This window comes from Salvelinus fontinalis, chromosome 42 (assembly GCF_029448725.1).
Source record: "Salvelinus fontinalis isolate EN_2023a chromosome 42, ASM2944872v1, whole genome shotgun sequence".
Taxonomy (NCBI): Eukaryota; Metazoa; Chordata; class Actinopteri; order Salmoniformes; family Salmonidae; genus Salvelinus; species Salvelinus fontinalis.
Window position 1 is genome coordinate 18,329,585 of NC_074706.1, and position 8,685 is coordinate 18,338,269.

Here is an 8,685-nt window from a genome sequence, read left to right on the forward strand (position 1 = left end):
AAAAGGCTCTCTAAGGTCCGGGCGCGACAGTTAGAACACCCAATCATCCTGCCAGGACCAAGTTCGAATTTCAGAGGCATTTTCAAAATAAAGTGATACATTTAGTTGGTAAATGATTGACAGCCTATGGCAAATAAAGCACACTCTTTTTAATGATGGGATTGTCAGAGGCAATCTTGCATGGTGGAAAAAGGAAGAGATTGCTTATCACCTGCCCTTTTATACAATTCCTTCAAGTTGGCCCATCCAATAATATGCCAATATCCTCATCAGTCAAACAGTGTAAGGGGGTGCGTACTGGCGGCAGAGAAGTCAGACGCAGGAGAGAAAAACTGTGTTTCCAATGGCGCAGTTTATTAAACAAACTGGGAAACATAACAATAATAATAACATGGGTAAATAACCCTACACACACCAGAACAAACGTGCACAGACACTTACAAATAACAATCATCGACAAGGACATGAGGGGAAATAGAGGGTTAAATACACAACATATAATTGATGGGATTGGAACCAGGTGTGATAGAAGACAAGACAAAACCAATGGAAAATGAAAAGAGGATCAGTGTTGGCTAGAAGGTCGGTGACTTCGCCCGCCGAACGCCGCCCGAACAAGGAGAGAGACCAACTTCGGCGGAAGTCGTGACAAACAGAAAGAGACAGGTAGGACTTTTTTTGGTAGAGTCGTACCGGTCTGTTTCTGTTTACCTTATGGAACTGTCAGTTGGCAAGAGCACAAGAAAATCTAGGACCAGGCAAAAAAAATGTGTGCCTTCAGAAAGTATTCACACCCCTTGACTTTAAAAAAAATATTGTGTTACAGCCTGAAGAAATGTGGCAAAGCATTTCACTTTTTGTTCTGAATACAAAGTGTTATGTTTGGGGCAAATCCAATACAACACATTCCTGAGTACCACCCTCCATATTTTCAAGAACAGTGGTGGCTGCACCGTGTTATGGGTATGCTTGTAATCTTAAGGACTTGGGAGTTTTTCAGGATAAAAAAATTAACGTAATGGAGCTAAGCACAGGCAAAATCCTAGAGGAAAACCTGGTTCTGTCTGCTATCCACCAGACACTGGGAGAGCATTTCAACTTTCAGCAGGACAATAACCTAAAACACAAGGCCAAATCTACAGTGGAGTTACTTACCAAGAAGACAGTGAATGTTCCTGAGTGGCCGAGATACAGCTTTGACTTAAAGTGTTCACTCAGGGGTGTGAATACTTATGTAAATGAGATATTTCTGTATTTCATTTTCAATACATTTCATTAGAAACATTGGACATTCTGATGTAATACATTTCCAAACATTTCTAAAAACACGCACTCACTATGTAATTAGGGGGTATTGTGTGTAGATGTTTTGTTTTTTTAATCAATGTTGAATTAATGCTGTAACACAACAAATTGTGAAATAAGTCAAGGGGTATGAATACTTTCTGAAGGCACTGTAGAAACCACACCAGACACACCAGTATGGGTTTCTTTATGCCTACAGTACCCAAACAAAAATAAATAGAATTTGTCGCTCAGTTATTGTTCAGAGCCATGTAATCTATGACCAGAGATTACTCAGGCAAACGCTTTAAAAAACAGAAACAAATGAAACATAGTGTCACAGTGCCTCTTATCTTAAGAAACATGTAATTTAACTGCGATGTACATAATAATATGAATATATATGAGAAGGAAGTATTTTTGTTGTCTTGACAATATGACTCTTATTTTTAGTTGTATCTCATATTGTCTTGTGTTGTTCTTGTCTATAACTGTTCTGTACTCTGTCATGTAATGTATAGTGCATTCGGAAAGTATTCAGACCCCTTGACTTTTTCCACATTTTTTTTACATTACAGCTTTATTAAAAAATGTCTTACATAGTTTTTTTCCCTCATCAATATACACAAAATCCTCCATAATGACACACAATACCCTCCATCCTGACTAGTTTCCCAGTCCCTGCTGCTAAAAAATGACTCTCAGACCATCAGAAACAAGATTCTCTGGTCTGATGAAACCGACATTGAACTCTTTGACCTGAATGCCAAGCGTCATGTCTGGATGAAACCTGGCACTATCCCTACGGTGAAGAATGGTGGTGGCAGCATCATGCTGTGGGGATGCTTTTCAGCAGCAGGGCCTGGGATTCTAGTCAGGATCAAGGTAACCTGCTCTAGAGCGCTCAGGACGTCAGACTGGGGCGAAGGTTCACCTTCCAACAGGACAAAGATCTTAATTAAACAGCCAAGACAATGCAGGAGTGGCTTCGGGACAAGTCTCGAAATGTCCTTGAGTGGCTCAGCTAACTAACGTAAGCTACGTCACTTCAGCTGCATTGCAAGGCAAGCTTACACAATTGTACATTCAATTTGCAGTAAATGGTTTAGCTAGCTAGATTCGACAGGGACGGGTGGCTTGCGTCAAATTTGTCATTGGAACCCCTCGATATGATTGGTCATATAAAAACCTTTGGAACCAAATGCATAATGAGTGCTCTAACTCCCCCTTGTGGTGGTGTGGAGCAATGAAGCCGTGACGCTGGGTAACTCTTAAATCCTGCGGCGTAAGCTCGCAACTTTTAAAGGAGGAACCACTAAGTACGTAGAGGGCTTGATAGATTTGGGAGCAGCAGGTAATTTTATCGATCACCAGCGAGTACAAGCGCTTGACATTGATCTAACACCTGTCACCCCTCCCTTAAGGATTAATAACACCCTGGAAGGGCAGTCATTGGGCACAGGCTTCATTACGCACCTGACACAGAGCGTCACCCTCCAGATTGGAGTCTCCCACACTGAAACCATTCAACTCATGGAACTCTCATCCCCCAAACAGCCACTTATCCTCAGACAACCCTGGTTTTGTCTTCATAACCCTGCCATATCGTGGCGACAAGGTGAACTACTGTCCTGTTCTTCTACCTGCTTCACCAGTTGTCTCAGCCTACCCTGCAGAGCCACCACCATTGAGGACTCTGCCTCTGCAGTGCCACCCACCATACCATCTGCATATGCCCAGTACAGCAATGTCTTCAGCAAAATCAAGGCCTCCACTCTGCCACCACACCCCCTAGGGGACTGTGCTATTGACTTACTCCCTGGAGTGTCCCCACCGACGGGTCGTGTTCACCCCCTATCTATCCCGGAAAATGAGGCAATGGAGAACTACATTGATGTGACACTCAAACGGTTTCATTCGTCCTTCTTCCCCGGCTGCATCCAGCTTCTTTTTCGTTGGCAAAAAGGACGGTGGTCTCCGTCCATGTATTGATTACCATTCCCTGAATGACGTCACGGTCAAGAACTGTTTCCCTCTGATCCCAGAGACCCCTGAACAAGTGGGCCGCGCCAACATCTATACAAAACTCGACTTGCGAAGTGTATATAACCTTGTCCGTATACGTGAATGGCGCCGAATGGAAGACGGCCTTTATCACCGCACGAGGGTACTACGAATACCTGGTCATGACCTACAGCCTTACTAACGCCGCCACCATCTTCCAATCCTTTATGAACAAGGTTTTCCAGGATATGATCAACCGCATTCTCATCGTCTATATTGACATCCTGATTTACTCCCACTCCCTGAAGGAACATACAGTGGGGCAAAAAAGTATTTAGTCAGCCACCAATTGTGCAAGTTCTCCCACTTAAAAAGATGAGAGAGGCCTGTAATTTTCATCATAGGTACACTTCAACTATGACAGACAAAATGAGAAAAAAAATCCAGAAAATCACATTGTAGGATTTTTAATGAATTTATTTGCAAATTATGGTGGAAAATAAGTATTTGGTCAATAACAAAAGTTTATCTCAATACTTTGTTATATACCCTTTGTTGGCAATGACAGAGGTCAAATGTTTTCTGTAAGTCTTCACAAGGTTTTCACACACTGTTGCTGGTATTTTGGCCCATTCCTCCATGCAGATCTCCTCTAGAGCAGTGATGTTTTGGGGCTGTTGCTGGGCAACACGGACTTTCAACTCCCTCCAAAGATTTTCTATGGGGTTGAGATCTGGAGACTGGCTAGGCCACTCCAGGACCTTGAAATGCTTCTTACGAAGCCACTCCTTCGTTGCCCGGGCGGTGTGTTTGGGATCATTGTCATGCTGAAAGACCCAGCCATGTTTCATCTTCAATGCCCTTGCTGATGGAAGGAGGTTTTCACTCAAAATCTCACGATACATGGCCCCATTCATTCTTTCCTTTACACGGATCAGTCGTCCTGGTCCCTTTGCAGAAAAACAGCCCCAAAGCATGATGTTTCCATGCTTCACAGTAGGTATGGTGTTCTTTGGATGCAACTCAGCATTCTTTGTCCTCCAAACACGACGAGTTGAGTTTTTACCAAAAAGTTATATTTTGGTTTCATCTGACCATATGACATTCTCCCAATCTTCTTCTGGATCATCCAAATGCTCTCTAGCAAACTTCAGACAGGCCTGGACATGTACTGGCTTAAGCAGGGGGACACGTCTGGCACTGCAGGATTTGAGTCCCTGGCGGCGTAGTGTGTTACTGATGGTAGGCTTTGTTACTTTGGTCCCAGCTCTCTGCAGGTCATTCACTAGGTCCCCCCGTGTGGTTCTGGGATTTTTGCTCACCGTTCTTGTGATCATTTTGACCCCACAGGCTGAGATCTTGCGTGGAGCCCCAGATCGAGGGAGATTATCAGTGGTCTTGTATGTCTTCCATTTCCTAATAATTGCTCCCACAGTTGATTTCTTCAAACCAAGCTGCTTACCTATTGCAGATTCAGTCTTCCCAGCCTGGTGCAGGTCTACAATTCTGTTTCTGGTGTCCTTTGACAGCTCTTTGGTCTTGGCCATAGTGGAGTTTGGAGTGTGACTGTTTGAGGTTGTGGACAGGTGTCTTTTATACTGATAACAAGTTCAAACAGGTGCCATTAATACAGGTAACGAGTGGAGGTCAGAGGAGCCTCTTAAAGAAGAAGTTACAGGTCTGTGAGATCCAGAAATCTTGCTTGTTTATAGGTGACCAAATACTTATTTTCCACCATAATTTGCAAATAAATTCATTAAAAATCTTACAATGTGATTTTCTGGAATTTTTTTCTCATTTTGTCTGTCATAGTTGAAGTGTACCTATGATGAAAATGACAGGCCTCTCTCATCTTTTTAAGTGGGAGAACTTGCACAATTGGTGGCTGACTAAATACTTTTTCCCCCACTGTATACAGCATGTGCAAAAGGTTATTCAATGGCTCCTCGCCTCTTCACCTCAGCTCCTGTCCTTCGCCATCCTGATCCGACCCTTCCTTTCACCCTGGAGGTGGATGCCTCCGGAGTAGGAGCCATACTCTCTCAGCGGGTGGGAACACCTACAAAATCACATCCCTGTGCCTTCTTCTCCAGGAAGTTAGCCTCCGCTGAGAGGAATTACGATGTGGGGAACAGAACTCCTCACCATGAAGCTGGCCCTCGGAGTGGTGCCACTGGTTGGAGGGCGCACAACATCCCTTTCTCGTCCTAACAGACCATCATAATCTGGAATATATCAGAGGGGCCAAGAGGTTAAACTCCAGACAAGCCCACTGGGCTCTTCACATGCTTCCATTTTCATGTTACATCCCTGGAAAGAAATGTAAAAGCTGACGCTCTCTCCTGACAATTTGACCTTCCGACCAGTAACTCAGACCCTACACCAATTTTTCCTTCCTCTTGCATTATGGGACCGGTACAGTGGGAGGTTCACTCTGCCACACAAGAAGCCCTGACCTCAGACCCGGCTCCTCCTGAGACACCAGCTGGGAAGAGTTACGTACCAGCAGCTGTTAGACCCCAACTGTTGCAATGGTGCCACACGTCCTTCGCGTCAGGACATCCGGGCGTTACATGAACCACCAAACTTATAGCCCGTAAATTCTGGTGGTCCTCACTGGCATCCGACGTAAGGGATTACGTACTCTCCTGTCCAGTCTGCGCCCAAACCAAAAGCCCTCGTCATCTCCCTTCCGGTAAGCTTTAACCTTTGCCAATCCCTCACAGACCCTGGTCCCACATAGCTGTTGACTTCATCACAGACCTTTCTGAATCCTCTGGTAACACCACCATCCTTGTCATAGTAAACCGTTTTTCAAAAATGTGTTGTCTGGTTCCTCTTCCTCATTTACCTAACGCCATGGAATTGGCTGAGTGTATGTTCCAGCAGGTGTTCCGTCTGTATGGGATTCCCGGAGGACATCGTCTCTAACCGCGGGCCCCAGTTTGTCTCCCGGGTGTGGCAAGCCTTATGTGACAGACTGGGCGCTGCCCTCAGCCTCTCCTCTGGGTACCATCCCCAGACCAACGGTCAGACGGAACGCCTGAACCAATAAATGGGGAAGTACCTCCGCCAACAATGTTCTGCCTCTCCACACGACTGGAGTCGGTATATGGCCTGGGCCGAATGCACTCAGACGACTGGTTTCGGTGTAGTGAGCGGGTATGGGAGACCACTCACCGGCATCTGCAGGAAGCCTCTAATACCCAGAAACGCTTTGCCGGCAGACACCGCCGACCTACGGCTCTCTTTCACCCTGGACAGCGTGTGTGGCTCTCTACCAGAGACATCCGCCTCCCCTGCAAAAACTTCTGTCCTCGCTTCATTGGTCCCTTCATGATACCCTGGGGGGGGGGTTACTGTATTTATTTTCTTAGTCAACCTTGTGTTCTGTTTCGTTGTGTTCTTCAACGTAGCCCTGTCTTTCATTTTTGTTCATTGATTTCACCTGTGTTAGTTACTCACCTGGTCTCATCGGCTCCTTATTTAGTTCAGTTCATTCTGTTTGTGCCTTTCTGGTATTGTTCATTTTAACTCTACCAAGCCTCTTCCTAGCTCGTTTGTGAGAACCAGTTATAGCCTTCAGTCCTAGTTGATTCACCTGCCTATTTGCTTACCTGTGTATGACCATTGCCTGCCTGTGACCATGATTCCTGCCTTCTGCGAAGGCGAAGTAAACACCTGCCGCACTCTGCGCGTGAATCTACACCTTTTTCTTGCTGAGTAATCATTACAATTTCAAATCGCATGCTTTTTGTTTCATAATTGTAACTAAGGCAATCCACAAATAGAATAGATTTTACACATCTGTGTTTTTTTTTCATTTTTACATAGCCCACAGTAACATAAACTAATTAAAAATTATACTGTTAAATATGCATGTGGTCATTTGGAGCTTTGAGGATGAAATGCTCAAAGCTTTTGTCTTATGATATTTATCTCAACATAATGCTAGAGTGTAAAATAATCATACTTAAGAAAAGTCAGGGACAGGTGGGTTCAACGTTTTTATTGAAATTAAATGATTGAAATGACAAAATGTGAAACTGATCAGATTGACTTGGCGGTTCTGGTGTTAAATCATGAATAGGCTAATTCTACTTAATAATCCAGATGAATGGCTTTCTGAGATGTTTCTTAATTTCAGATTAATTAGTTCTAGACTAGGGAGTCCCCGAATAAGGTAAGCAAGGACTAAGCAGTTCATCTTTGAAGTCAAATTAGATTAATGATGTGCACTTGGTGCTGACCAGAGGATGCATCAAAAACCAGGGATGGGATGCTAATGCTAACACGTAAGCATTGTGTGAAATTGGAGCAAGTCACCTAAACCAAACAATTGATGGAGGTATAAAAAAAACATTCAAAGAATTTAGTGGGGGAAAAAATACGTTTAAGCGAATTGTGTCAAACCACCCAATTATCAAGAGCAAATGGCTGACTCATCAACAGAAAAATATTATTGGATACCATTTGTAATGAACGCCACTGAAGTCAAAGTAAACAAAAGGACGCTACAACTTCAGGTCAAATACTATAGTTATTGTTGGTCCAGTTTTACAAATCAGTCACTTTGAAATGTTAGTTATCTTGTATAACACAACACAGTGGGGCCTAAATGTATTTGTGTGACAAATGTAACACAATACCATTTCTATATGGTCTTGTCTTTCTAAGGTCCTGTGGAAAAGCATAAGTCAAATTAAAGAAGACAAATGCTGTTGCTCGTAGCGAGCGTTTCAAGACTGGTGGCGGGCCCCCAGTAAGACCAGAGACAGGTGAGTTGGGGGACTTGCTGACCTGGATCATTGGTAGCCAGCAACCCCTGGAAGGTAGCCCCGATGATGACCATTTGGACAGTTCAGATGGAGGACCGTTCAATCCTCGTTTGGTAGAACACATTCATTCAACATGTGCCATCCCCAGACTCCAGGGAATATGTCATGTTGTCAGTCATCTCTTGCACTTCCATAATAACAATTATGTAATGAACTCAACTAGTGAAGAAATAATCTTATCTAATGCAGTAATGTAATCATTATCTCGAGGCAGATGATCCCCATAGCTTGGAGGGGATAAGACAGGATGAAGGTCAGCTCGCTACTTCTGCAAGAGGGAAGATTGTTTCACTAACCCGTAGCCGGAGGACAAAGACAAAGAGGCAGAGCACGCATGAGAAACTGGCCATGGAATTTCATGAGCACAAACTAGTGAATTTAAAAGAAGAGCCTGATATGAAGACGCAAATCCTTCATGTTGAGTTGGATATAAAGGAGAAGGGAAACATGAAGCAGCAACAGTACCATTGTTCTTCTCAAACCAGCACCAGTTCAGGGTCCTGATATTTCCATTTGTGAATTAAAGCCCTTTGTGTTACCAGTCCATGGCCATTGTTTG